Source organism: Stenella coeruleoalba, assembly GCF_951394435.1.
Source record: "Stenella coeruleoalba genome assembly, chromosome: 6".
Lineage (NCBI taxonomy): Eukaryota > Metazoa > Chordata > Mammalia > Artiodactyla > Delphinidae > Stenella > Stenella coeruleoalba.
Window position 1 is genome coordinate 124,683,726 of NC_137151.1, and position 12,292 is coordinate 124,696,017.

Consider the following 12,292-nt stretch of genomic DNA (forward strand, 5'->3'; position numbering starts at 1 on the left):
TAAGGTTCTCAACCTTTCCATCTAGAGCAACAGAAATAATGACAGCAAAGGAAAAATCTGTCTGGTTAATTAGCGACCTGGCCTTGGCAGGGGACCCGTGTCTAGATGGACTTCTTAGCAAGATACACAGAGGGCCAAGGAGCCCCTATCGAAGGTGTCACCCAAGGACGTGGATGAAGTGGGCTCAGTCCCATGATTTTTCCTGCCAGAGATCAGTCCCAGAGGGAGGAGCTGGGGTCCAGATCCTGTGGCCCAGCTGTGAGGAACAGCAAGACAACAGAGTGTGGGCCCCAGGCCAGCCCAGTCAGCCAAATTGGTGGGATAGAAAAAGACAAAACCATAAACAAGAGAATGGATTCCAAGACCCACTGTTGCTTTGGATTTTCCAGGGAGGTCAAACCAAAAGTATCACCTGTGATAAAACAAATTTACCCTGTGATTCAAATTCTGAAAGCTTGAAGATACAACCCCAGCACCTAATACAAAGCCACCTGTCAATACAACTTTCTCTTGGAAATGCATCAACAGTGAGAAGGAAAGGGTTTTCTGATGTTCAGAAGGTCAGTCATCAAGAGAACGTATTTCTTTCTACAGTGAAGTGACAGCCAGTGGTGATAACGGTGCCATTCCAAAAACACAGCCCATCTTCTTGGCTTGAAATGGTCAACACGTGCTAGGCACGGCTCTGCACGATACAGGAGGGCAGTCCTCAGCTCGCCGTGCTTTGGTTCCACAGCGTCCCCAAGTCCTGGCCAGTGCTCAGGGGAGTCCCCTCAGGCAGTACAGAAACCCACGCTTGGCTGGTTGGTCTGTTTTCTTCACTGAGGATGAATGCCCAAGCCACGGCCCCCATGTTGCCCCATTGCTCTCTAGAAATCCTGCAAGACCATGCTCTACTCTAGGAATCTTCTAGGTCTTTCCATCCGGTCATACCTTTCTTCCCCACACTCTGCTAGACCAATTCCTGAGTTTGCCTTTTGAAGAAAAGAAAAGCACATGCAGTATTTGTGGTCTTTGTAAGTTTTCTTAATTGAGGATATACACTTTAGAGTAACGTAAAAGTACATCATACATATGTTATTCTTGATTCTTTCCATTAAAATTGAACATCCGGTCTCTTTACCAGCAATAAGCATCCTACTAGAAAACTATTTTGTGGGAAAATTGTCAGCCCACATTATTTAAATTTTACTGGATTCTTTCCAGAAATATATACTGTCCTTTCCAAGACAGCCTGTGATATTCTAATTGGTCGAGAACTTTTTTTAAAATGTGGGATCCACAGATTTTTTTTTAATATGGGATCCACAGATTTCAAAGGATCTGCCAACCTCCCCCAAAAGTGTACAACATTGTTTCTGTGTATGTGGGAGTCTCTGGGGATAGCATCCAAGTTCACATGTGATTCTAACCGCCTCTAGTCTAACTCCCCACTGAAGTTCAAGCACCACTCCTTCTAGAAAAAGATTTGATGCAATTCTTCCGGGAGGTCCAGTTCAATTGTTTTAAATATTTGATCCGTGCACAAGAGGCAGGATTTAAAGTAGCATTTTTGTTTTGGAATGAGGGCAAAAAAATAGTATAGGACCTCACTGCAAAGCATTGGACAATGTAATCCATGTGGAAAAAATAGGACATGACCACTGCTGAGTGAGGGATGGGACGAGCTTCAGGCTTCTCTGCAGACAACCTTGACAGAGAACATGGGTGAATTGTGCACTGAGTAGGTTTCACTGGTTTTGGTTTTGGTTTTGTTTTGTTTTTACTATCCCTATACTGTCCCTATACTATCCCTATACTGTCCCTATACTATCCCTATACTGTCCCTATACTATCCCTATACTATCCCTATATCCCTGTGTGGGATCTCTATTAACAAATTCCAAAGTTTGGTAGTCTTTGGTAGAGCTCAATAAAATCAAAATCATGATAGAACAAAGTCTTAATGTCTTTCTGAGGCACTAATGAGTTACTTCAACTATTCTCTAAGGAAAATGAATTTTAAATTGGTTGAAAATTATATGTAAAGATTTTTATTTCCAAGATCTTAATCTTATAAAAGAGTAGACCCCTAAATGAATTCCTTCTCATTGGGACACAAAGTAATGAAAAAACATTCAGTGCACTGGAATTATCTTTTCTAAAACCTATCCAGATGTTGAGGAGAGGGAAAGAGGGGAGAGGGGAAGTGGGGGAGGGGAGGAGAAGGCAGAGGGGGGCGCAGGAGGGCAGAGGGGAGAAGCTCTTCCAACCCTGGAAGTGAAGGACAGAAAATGATGTTTGTTGGATGATGAGTTATCCAGGCTCCACTGATGATTAATGGACTCACATGTTCAGTTGAGCTGAATTCCCAGGTGGGGAAAAGGCCTTTAGATCCACACACTTTTCCTGCCACAGGGCTTAGGAGCCAGTCATGGGGCTCAAGCATTCCTAGACCAGCTGGTGAATATTTGTTAACGTTTTTGTTTGCAATTAAATCTCTCCTAGTGTTTACCATGTCATGGCATCCCACTTTTTAAAACTGCAGTTCCTGGCAACAAAGCTTGGAGAATTTTTTTCATTTAGATTTAAAAGACGTCAAATAGCATCTCCCCAAATGATCACCCAGTTGGTCCATTTTAATAAGGGGGAACAAGTCACCCTCCCATTACCCTTCCTTAACTCTCCCTCCCACCCCCAAGAAATAGAGACAAAAGAGCACAAGTCATATTTTCTGGGCCCCTGTCTCATGGGTGGGATTTCACGCCCTTCTCCCAGGAGCCCCATGGCTGGACTTTCCCCCATCTTATAGCTGGGAAACTGAAAGCAGGTGAGGTATAGCGTTTTGCCCACTGCCACATTAAAAAAAAAAAATTGAACCAGAATCCTAATGAAAGTTTGTGTTTCCAAAGCCCAAGGGAAGAACCCCAGGAAACCCCAAGAGGATGTGCCGGATTTGGCCCCAATCTCAAGGAAACCCCCGACATCTTTCGGGGAAAAAATACACTAAATTTCTTTGGTGGTGACACACCACAGATTCTGTATCAACAGACGCCATTTGTCTGCTGCTGATCTTTCAAATATGAAAACAGTCAAAATTGGCTGCTTGAGACCCTCGTGTTGGGTGGGGTGTCAAGCTACTTTGTGTCACAGATTCTGTCCTAAAGGCAGTAGATTCAACCAGAGAAGTTCATTAAATTCTTATCTTTCTATCGAGCATTAGTCATTCCTTTTTTTACTCGGCCTCATTCTGAAAAGGATTTGAGATGCCTTTTTCCTTTCTGTAGCTGTCCACTTGAAACTTAAAAAGACATCTCTTATTATGAAGACTGCTCTACATGGGTCTTCAACTCAAAATTGTATTCAGAGTCCAGTGACATTCCCCAGCCATTGTGCAATTCCATGAAATTAGTTTTCATTAAGTCTCCTCAGAAGCTTTTTCATTTTCCATGTCTGGAAATCTTTTTTAAGACAGACACACACATGCACACAAGGCAATCTTTTTCAAACAAAGACTTAAATACATCCAGAGCTCCCATTTTGAAGTCATTTATTTGGTCTCCTCCAAGCACTGCTTTTTAGAATCAGGCTGGTCCTCCTAACAAGTTCTAGGACTTCTGTTAACTCCTAACTGTCCCATTTTAAGTGGGAGCTGCAGAAATAGTGGAAGACTGCAGCGACAGAACTATGCCCACCTGCCGTGAAATGAAAAGTCACATTTCAGTAAACCCTAGGGGTCTCTAGCTTGCAGCCACCCTAGTTCTCTCTCTTTTTCTTACCCTTCTTCTCTTTCCTGCCTGAATCCTGGGAAAAGAGCCCCCATTCTTGTCCCCAGAGAGGAAGCTATGAGAGGGAGGACTTAATCTTCTCCGGTTAGCGAAGGAGGAGAGCGGAATTTAACATGTTATTGCTACTTGAAAGAGCTTTGGGGGAATCCTCAAAAGCAATCCATTTGGAACAACTCTAAGAAGATTCCTCCAAATAAATGCATCGGAAGCTGCTCTTCTACAGTTTATTTTACAACTTGAATCTCGCATTTCCATTCTATGAAATTGTGCTAGAGAAGAAAATAGCAGCCACGTGTACACATCTGTAAACAATTATCTGCTCGACCCAGGCTCTGAAGGTGTGTTCTGTGAGAGCGATCCTGTGTATCGACTTGGTCTCACTGCCACCTACTGGTATCCTTGCTAGACACTCAGAACTGGGCCCAAGATCTTTGGCTCAAGGAACACAGTGTCTGTTCACGTCTGGGCTATTATAGATAGTGCTGCTCTGAACATTGGGTGCAGGTATCTTTTCAAATTACAGTCTTCATCTTTTCTGGATATATGCCCAGGTGTGGGATTGCTGGGTCATGTAGTAGTTCTATTTTTAGTTTTTTTTGGGGGGTTGGGGTTTTTTTTTGCGGTACGCGGGCCTCTCACTGTTGTGGCCTCTCCCGTTGCAGAGCACAGGCTCCGGATGCGCAGGCTCAGCGGCCGTGGCTCACGGGCCCAGCCGCTCCGCGGCATGTGGGATCTTCCCAGACCGGGGCACGAACCCGCGTCCCCTGCATCGGCAGGCGGACTCTCAACCACTGCGCCACCAGGGAAGCCCTATTTTTAGTTTTTTAAGGACCTTCCACATTGTTCCCCACACTGTTCCCCATAGAGGCTGTACCAATTTGTATTCCCACCAACAGTATAGGAGGGGTCCCTTTTCTCCACACCTTCTCCAGCATTTATTATTTGTAGACTTTTGGTTTCCATCAACAGATGAATGAATAAAGAAGTTGTGGTATGTGTGTGTATATATATATATATATATACACAATGGAATATTACTCAGTCATAAAAAGAATGAAATAATGCCATTTGTAGCAGCACGAATGGACCTAGAGATTGTCATACTGAGTGAAGTAAGTCAGAGAAAGACAAATACCATATGATATCACTTATATATAGAATCTTAAAAAATGATACAAATGAACTTATTTACAAAACAGAAACAGACGCACAGACATAAAAAACAAACTTATGGTTACCAGGGGAAAGGGGATAAATTGGGAATTTGGGATTAACATAGAAAAACTACTATACGTAAAACAAATAATCAGCAAGGACCTATTGTATAGCACAGGGAACTATATTCAATATCTTGTAATAACTTATAATGGAAAAGAATCTGAAAAAGAATATACATATATATGCATATGTATAACTGAATCACTTTGCCGTACAACTGAAACTAACGCAATATTTTAAATCAACTATACTTCCATTTTTTTTAAGTGTCATTCTTGTTTATAAACAATGACTGTTCAACAGCTCACGCAGGAGAACAGAGCAATCCAGAAAGGGAGGGTTTGACTGAGCCTTGACAAGTTAGCCTCCTCCCGGAATGAGGTCACGTGAGGATGTGCCGAGCACCATCTGGGGTTACCTTCCTTCTCCCCATAAAGGCAACTTGAAGAACCTCCAGATTAACTGCCCAGATATTTGGAAATTTATTTAAAGACGTATTCCTAGGGTCCAAGATAATGAACATGAAGGAGAGAGTTCCATATCTGCTATAGTTGGAAAAGCTAGACACCACGATGCACATGTAAAGGGCATTTCACCCTCTTAAATATAAGGCAGCCCCACAGAGCACTTCCTCCATTTTTCCTGCTAATTATAAACATTAGGCAGAGATTAGTTCAGATTTAATGTTAGGGCAGAGAATGCCTTAGAAGACGCTTCAGAAGGAATTGCGCAAACACCCATTCCATTCCTGCCCCGTGACACACACAGGGCCGTCGGCTCCAGGGTAGATCCCAGCGCTATCCTCCCTTCCTGCCTTGGCCATGGACTTTTGGGGCTACTGGCCTCTCCAAAACCATGGTGTTCCATTGTAGAACTGTTCAAACACAGCGGCTAAAGTGTCCTCCTTTTGTAAGGAAAAACTAAACATCTTGTTTTCTAGTCTGATTCGTGATCAAGTCTAGAAGAGAAAATTATTTAAAAGAGACTTTTTAAAAAATGACATTGAAACCTCAGATAAAGTATCACCCGCACTGTGTTTAGTGTAATATCCGGGAAAAATTCTGCTTAGTTCCTGTCTCTATCAGGAAAGGTCAGTTAATCTCTCCCAGACTCACTAATTTTACGTGTAAAATGAGGCTGATTGCCTGATGCTCTAACCGGCAGTGATTCTGTGACCGCTTTCTTTCATCTATTACCCTAGGCTCTGACCACCAGTGGGTTTCCTGCTGTCCCCACAAGAAACAGAGAGGCCCGCAGTGCACGGCGGGGCAGCCTGTGGGCTTAGGTGAACTGGCTCTGGGTGCTGGCACTGAACTGCTGAATCAAATGATGAGGATTCCAGAAGAGAAAAACCAGTTTCCTGGAATGGCTTCTCTTGAGACCTGAGTCATCTCCAGCTGCTGTTCAGTTCTTAATTTTGAAATGCAACCAACCCACGAGCTCTTCCATCTAGCGGCCAATTCTCGATGCTCTGGGTCCATGAAAACTGAAGGTATGGGTCAAACCAGGGGGATTTGACAGAAACATTTGCCATTGTACCTTTCCCCAGCCATTCCTACCTCGCAAATGTTTCTCTGTACTTCATGAGTCTTAAAATTCAGGAGAACAGCAGGACTACGCTATGCAAAACGCAGCCAGACCCCTACGAAAGACTAACAACCTGCCTCTGGGAGAGGGTTTGGCAGAACGTTTCATATTTGTCCTACTTTTCTGCTTTGCTTTCTCCTTCCAGATTTTTTGAAACAACAGTTACCTCTCTGCTAAACAAACTTAAAATATGCTACTCTATACAAGACTGGCCGATGGCAAAAAGTGCCTTTCTTCACGTGAAACTCCAAAATATACTCTCGAAGACTTGTACTCCCTTGATATTCCTGGCCTTAGACACCTACCTGGGAGAACACGTGAGCGTGTGCTGGGGCGCCCAGGAAATGCTGATTTTGCTTTCCTTCTAGTACTGGGACCTCAAACCAGCAATTCACCTCCCTGTGTTCCATTTCTTCATCTGAGGTGTCAAGGGCGTGGGGAGACCATCCACCAAGGTAGTAATTTGGGGATATTTCCAGTAGCCAAACGGAAATCATATATTTGCCGACCAGAGGGCAGGGCCTAAGTCTTAGTCATTTTTGTCCCCTCCCTCGAGCCAGAGCTCCACGCCCTGGAGCACAAGGGGGTTTATTAAGTTTAAAGGAATATGAGACGCATAGACCAAGGGCAGGTAAGGAAATGTTTGGGAGTTACTGGATTAGTTCATCTTAACAACATCTCTTCCAGTTGTAAACTTCAAAACTCCTACAGGGATACAGCATTGCACGAATAGGCAGCCTTGATCTGGTTCTGAAACACCTCTGTGTTCATTCAATTTAAACTTTTTTCTCAGTAGATATCAGTAAAACGTTTCCTTTCAAAGTTCTTGCTTGGTTCATGCCCTTGTCATGAAGGTATTTTAGAAAGCAGAATGCTTCATTGCAAGCAGAAGTTCACCTCAATACATGCATACCTGAGCATAAGGAAAAAATAAAATTCTAAATGTACATTTGCTTCAGATATTAGTCACATTTTTTAAAATTCTGTATTGGAGCGGTCTCCAGGTGAGTCCCAAAGTGACCCACAAGCTCTGCTGAGATGTGTATCAACAGATTCCCTGCGGTCCCGGAAACCCCACCCCAGGGACTCCCTACGATGCACGGAGATTTTTCTGGAGCTCAGAGGGATGCATCGTCCTCTAGAGGACGATGCATCTTTCCTCTACGCTTTCGGGAAAGACTACACCAGGACAAAGGTGCTGCTTCACAATTTCATCTGCTTCCTAAAATAGTCTGAGGAGACCAGAAGGTACTAAAATTACGTTTTCAAAAATTAATATAACGAATTCCTGAAAAGAACCCCTCTTTGTAAATCAGGGTGCCGCAGGTGCTCCCTGAGTGTGACACGGCCATCACCCATGGTTTAGAGGGGACAGGCAGTGTCTTTTCTTGAAAGGGTAGGATTATCTCCTACCAGATTTTTGGAAAGAGGGAATCCATATCTAGAAATGTGGGTGAAAAGAACCTTTCCTTGTCTCGCTCAAGGCTGTCTGAAGAAGCAGGAAATTTTTAAAGCTTCCCTACTTAAAAACCTGAATCATTTTGAGCTTTCCTTTCCTCAGTGAGAGCTACTAATAGGATTTTTTTAAATGCCAGGTCACTCCTCAAATCGTCAACTATTTATGCAGCAGTGGTGTGGTTTTTACAGCCTGCTTTCCACAGCTAAGACACCAAGAAAAGTTTGCTCCTGTGGGTTTCCGTGGAAAGGCTGCCCGGGACACAAAGTCCCCTTCAGATGGGAACCAGCCCACTATTCTTCTCCAAGAGATAACAAATCCTCAGTTTCTTCCAAAAAGAACAGTGACAAGAACTAATTTTCAAATAAAACTTTTGCCTAAAGTGATTAACATACCTGCAAGACAGTCTCATGCAACAGAATTCATGACCTGCCAGTGTATTTTAAACCCTAAATGTGGAATTTCACATAAAAGTGGGTAATGAGGGCTTCCCTGGTGGCGCAGTGGTTAACAATCCACCTGCCAATGCAAGGGACACAGGTTCGAGCCCTGGTCCAGGAAGATCCCACATGCCGTGGAGCAACTAAGCCTGTGCGCCACAATTACTGAGCCTGCGCTCTAGAACCCACGAGCCACAACTACCGAGCCCGTGTGCCTAGAACCTGTGCTCCGCAACAAAGAAAAGCCACCGCAACGAGAAGCCCGCGCACCGCAAAGAGTAGCCCCCACTGGCCACGACTAGAGAAAGCCCACGCGCAGCAACGAAGACCCAACACAGTCAAAAAATTAATTAATTAATTAATTATTTTTAAAAAATGGTGTGTAATGACAAAGACCCCTGTAACCAGTTGTCTAAATACTCTGAGCAACAGCACAGATGAAGCCTCCATGGCAAAAGTCTACTAACTTTCAAAAGGGAAGGAGGTCTGATTTCAAGCCGGCTTTAGCGGCGGCATCCGTAACCTCCTAACCTAAAACTAAGGTCAGGTGGGGAGCCTCCCTTGAGTCATGAATCCATCATCAATCATCAGTTGAAGAGAGGGGTTTCTTCCTACTTTATCATCAGTGTTGTATCAGGTTCTAAGGCACGAAATCACAGAAAGCACTTACGATGACAGAATGAGCTGCAGTGAGTCCTAAACACTGAAAATAGAGGGAGGGGCAGAAATAAAAACAATTCTATTCAGGAAGGTAGGAATTCTTCTTGCCTTACATCAGAAGTATCCTTAAGACCCCAAGTTTGGACGTTCACCATACATCCTGTCACCTAAGGACCACAAAGCATGGTGGGGTGGGGCACACACCCTCCCAAGGGCTGGAACAGCCTGGGCCAAGGGCTAACATTCTAGAGACTTCCCCAGCTGCCTCCCAGGAAGGTGGGAGTAGCTACACCCTCCAATTCCCCCACTGGAAAAGGGCAGGACGTCCACGCTCACCACCCTGCTATGGGATTCTTCCCCAAGTTCTCCTCTCCACCAAGTATCTTCTCAACGGCTTCCTCACTGCCGTGAGCGGGGAAAGAGAAAAATAAACCTTATGGTGATGGAAAACCCATGCCTCCTCCAAGAAGAGACGAAGACCACAAGACCATAATTCGTATAGCTTGAATTCCTACAAAACCCCTCACCTCCCACCCTTCTGCCTTTACCCTCAGCAAAGCCCACACAAGATTGGGACTGACATACGTACACTAATATGTATAAAACAGATAACTAATAAGAACCTGCTGTATAAAAAATAATTAAATTAAATTAAATTAAAAAAAAAAAAGAATGAAGCAAAACGCTGGTGCCGTCCCTCCAGGCCCCCATCCCCAGAGGTGGCCTGGATGAGGGATGCCTGCTCAGCTGCTCTGGTCACAAAGCCAGTGTCGGTCCCTGGGGACCAGCTCTCTTCTCTGGCACGTCTTTCCCCGTTAGTTGGTAGAGGCCCCGGGAAGCATAATCCAATTTCCCCATCACTTTTAATAGAATATGATAGGAGGACACTGTCTTCTGGGAGAGCAAATCAAACAGTATGTTCCAAATCTAGATGTAAATTAGCTCAGGATCCTCCAGTGCTGGGCCATCTGCTTTCCTGAAATGGTAAAGATCTGACTGCTGTCTGAGCCACCTACTGGTGCTGTGGCCTCAGCAAGTAATTGAGCATCTCAGAGCCCCTAAGCCTTCATCTTTAAAGCCAGGGAACCACACCTCAGTGCCTCCTAACCAAGAATCTCTTCCTTTATCTTTAGCCCAGCAAAGAACTCAGAAGTTTCAATAATGTCCAACAGCCAACTGGTGGTTTTCAACATCATTTTGCTTAGGAACAAAAAATACCTGATTTTAAAGCCACTTCAGTTTTTTGAAGTATTAAGAATGGGTCCCCTGGGAAGTTGGGGGACCCCAGTGTGAGAATAGTCTATCTGCATGAGCTCTGAGCAGCCCTGCAGCTCTAGGACCCTGCAGTTCTCGTGTGGGGGCAGCTGTGTGTAGGCTGGCATGGGCCAGCCCCTCTGAGTCCCCACTGGGGGGGACACTCCCCTCTGCCTACAGCAGCTTGTTCTTGGGGTCCAGACCAGCCTATCAATTCGCTCCTTGGGCAGGCTGTGAAATGCCAGTTTCTGTTTACACCCCCCAGAGGGGCCTCCTAGGGACCCCACCCCTGCTTCAGTCCTAATTTTCTAACACGGTAGCCCCTGAAACAGGTCCCCAGAGTAGACTGGCAACTGTCAGATAACACTTTCCATCCTGGGCGAGAGGGCCGGAGCCCCACCCTCCTGGCTGGGGAACAGGCTCCCGGCCTCCAGACTTGGTACTTGCTCCACTTCTGGGCAACACAGGCCAGCCCGTGGCCCTAGGGGCCCTGCCCTGTCCACTGGGCCTGCTGCCCAAACACCAAATTCCTTCTCCTCCTCTGACCCCTGCAGCTCCTTTAAGGCAGCCCCAGAGGACTGAGGCTCCAGCCGTAACTGCAGATTCCTGAAAAGATGGAGCCCCGATGGTAATAGCTGAGTAACTCTTGACTGGGTCCTGTTCCTGGACACCAAGGTCACCGCAGTCCCCCGGAGGTGACAGATATACCCAACCAGCCCACGCCCCGGGGACGTGGGAGAACTCAGAGTCTCCCCAAGGTAGCTCTCGAATCCTCGGAAAGACACTTCTGCGAACAAAGCAGATTCTCAGATTCCAGCTGAGCTGCAGTTTATTTATGTCCAATAAATAAACCGTGAGCCGAAAAGCACCGCAGTCAGGAGAGCAGAGGGTGATGGGGGTGGGGGGGAGGTAGCGGGGGACCCGGCACGACTCGTGGGCAGCCGGGGCCTCGGCCCAGCTAAGGAAACCCAGGTGGCACAAACTGAGAAAGAAAAGTCGGCTGGATCTTCCAGAGACCAGCGGCGTGTACAGAAAACAGACTCTACGGGAGCGAACCTGAGAGCCATCGAGAAATGGTCAGCGGGGTTTAAAGCATTTCCCTCTGGCCACAAACCCAACACAGGGGGAACAGGGGCGAAGCGGCACTTACCCTGAGCAAACCTGGAGAAGCGTGTGTCCCTGGGCTTCGATATTCAATTATGTGCGAATCTGACACATGTTTTCCCCACTTGGCTGCGTCTCCTTTTCCTTCTGCAGGAGAGGGGACCCCGAGCAGGCAGAGAACTCCCCCTGTGGTCCTTGCAGGGGGCTGCTGAGCGGGAGAGCTGAGCGGCCTTTGGTGGAAGACTGAGCTCCAAACTGGACCGTGTCCAGGGATACAGTCAAGGCTCCCTCCAGCCCCTCCTCTCCCCCTCCCCACTCGGGCCTGCCCCACACTGTAAATGAAAACCAGACTCTCACTCTGTTGCTTCTGGCCCAGCCACGGGCTGATGTCACCTCGGAAGGCTGTCTTCACCCTACGAGCCCGTAGCTGGATGCCTGCAACTCTTAAAAAAAAAAAAATCCACCCCTTCTACTCATCACTTTAAAACTCTTAAAAAAAACTCTTAAAAAAAAAAATCCACCCCTTCTACTCATCACCTTTGGGGCTGGGTCCCTGGCCGCAAAGAGAATGAATTTTGGAATGTTTCTGTGGGTCTCCATGGTTTTGCTGCAGTGTTTTCCAACACCATCTGAAAGGAAAACAGGAAATGCAGTCTCCCGCCTCCCCCCTCACCACGCCCTCCCATTTCTTCTTGAAGTTTCTGAATTGAGACTTCTCCTAATAACCTCCCCTTTCAAATATAAAAAACCAGCCGTTAAAATCACCTTGGCGTTCTGCTAACCAAAGTTCTGTTTGCCGGTGAGAA

At 45.9% G+C, this 12,292-nt stretch overlaps 1 protein-coding gene across 1 annotated transcript in view; it reads right to left on the reverse strand.

The window, feature by feature from the left end:
* The window catches only part of COL6A3 (collagen type VI alpha 3 chain), an 85,800-nt gene extending 74,138 nt beyond the window's left edge, over positions 1-11,662 (reverse strand). The window contains exon 1 of the mRNA XM_079923920.1: positions 11,533-11,662. The gene's annotated coding sequence lies outside the window, so the exon portion shown is untranslated. The remainder of the gene's footprint in view (positions 1-11,532) is intronic.
* Positions 11,663-12,292: the final 630 nt, after the last annotated feature.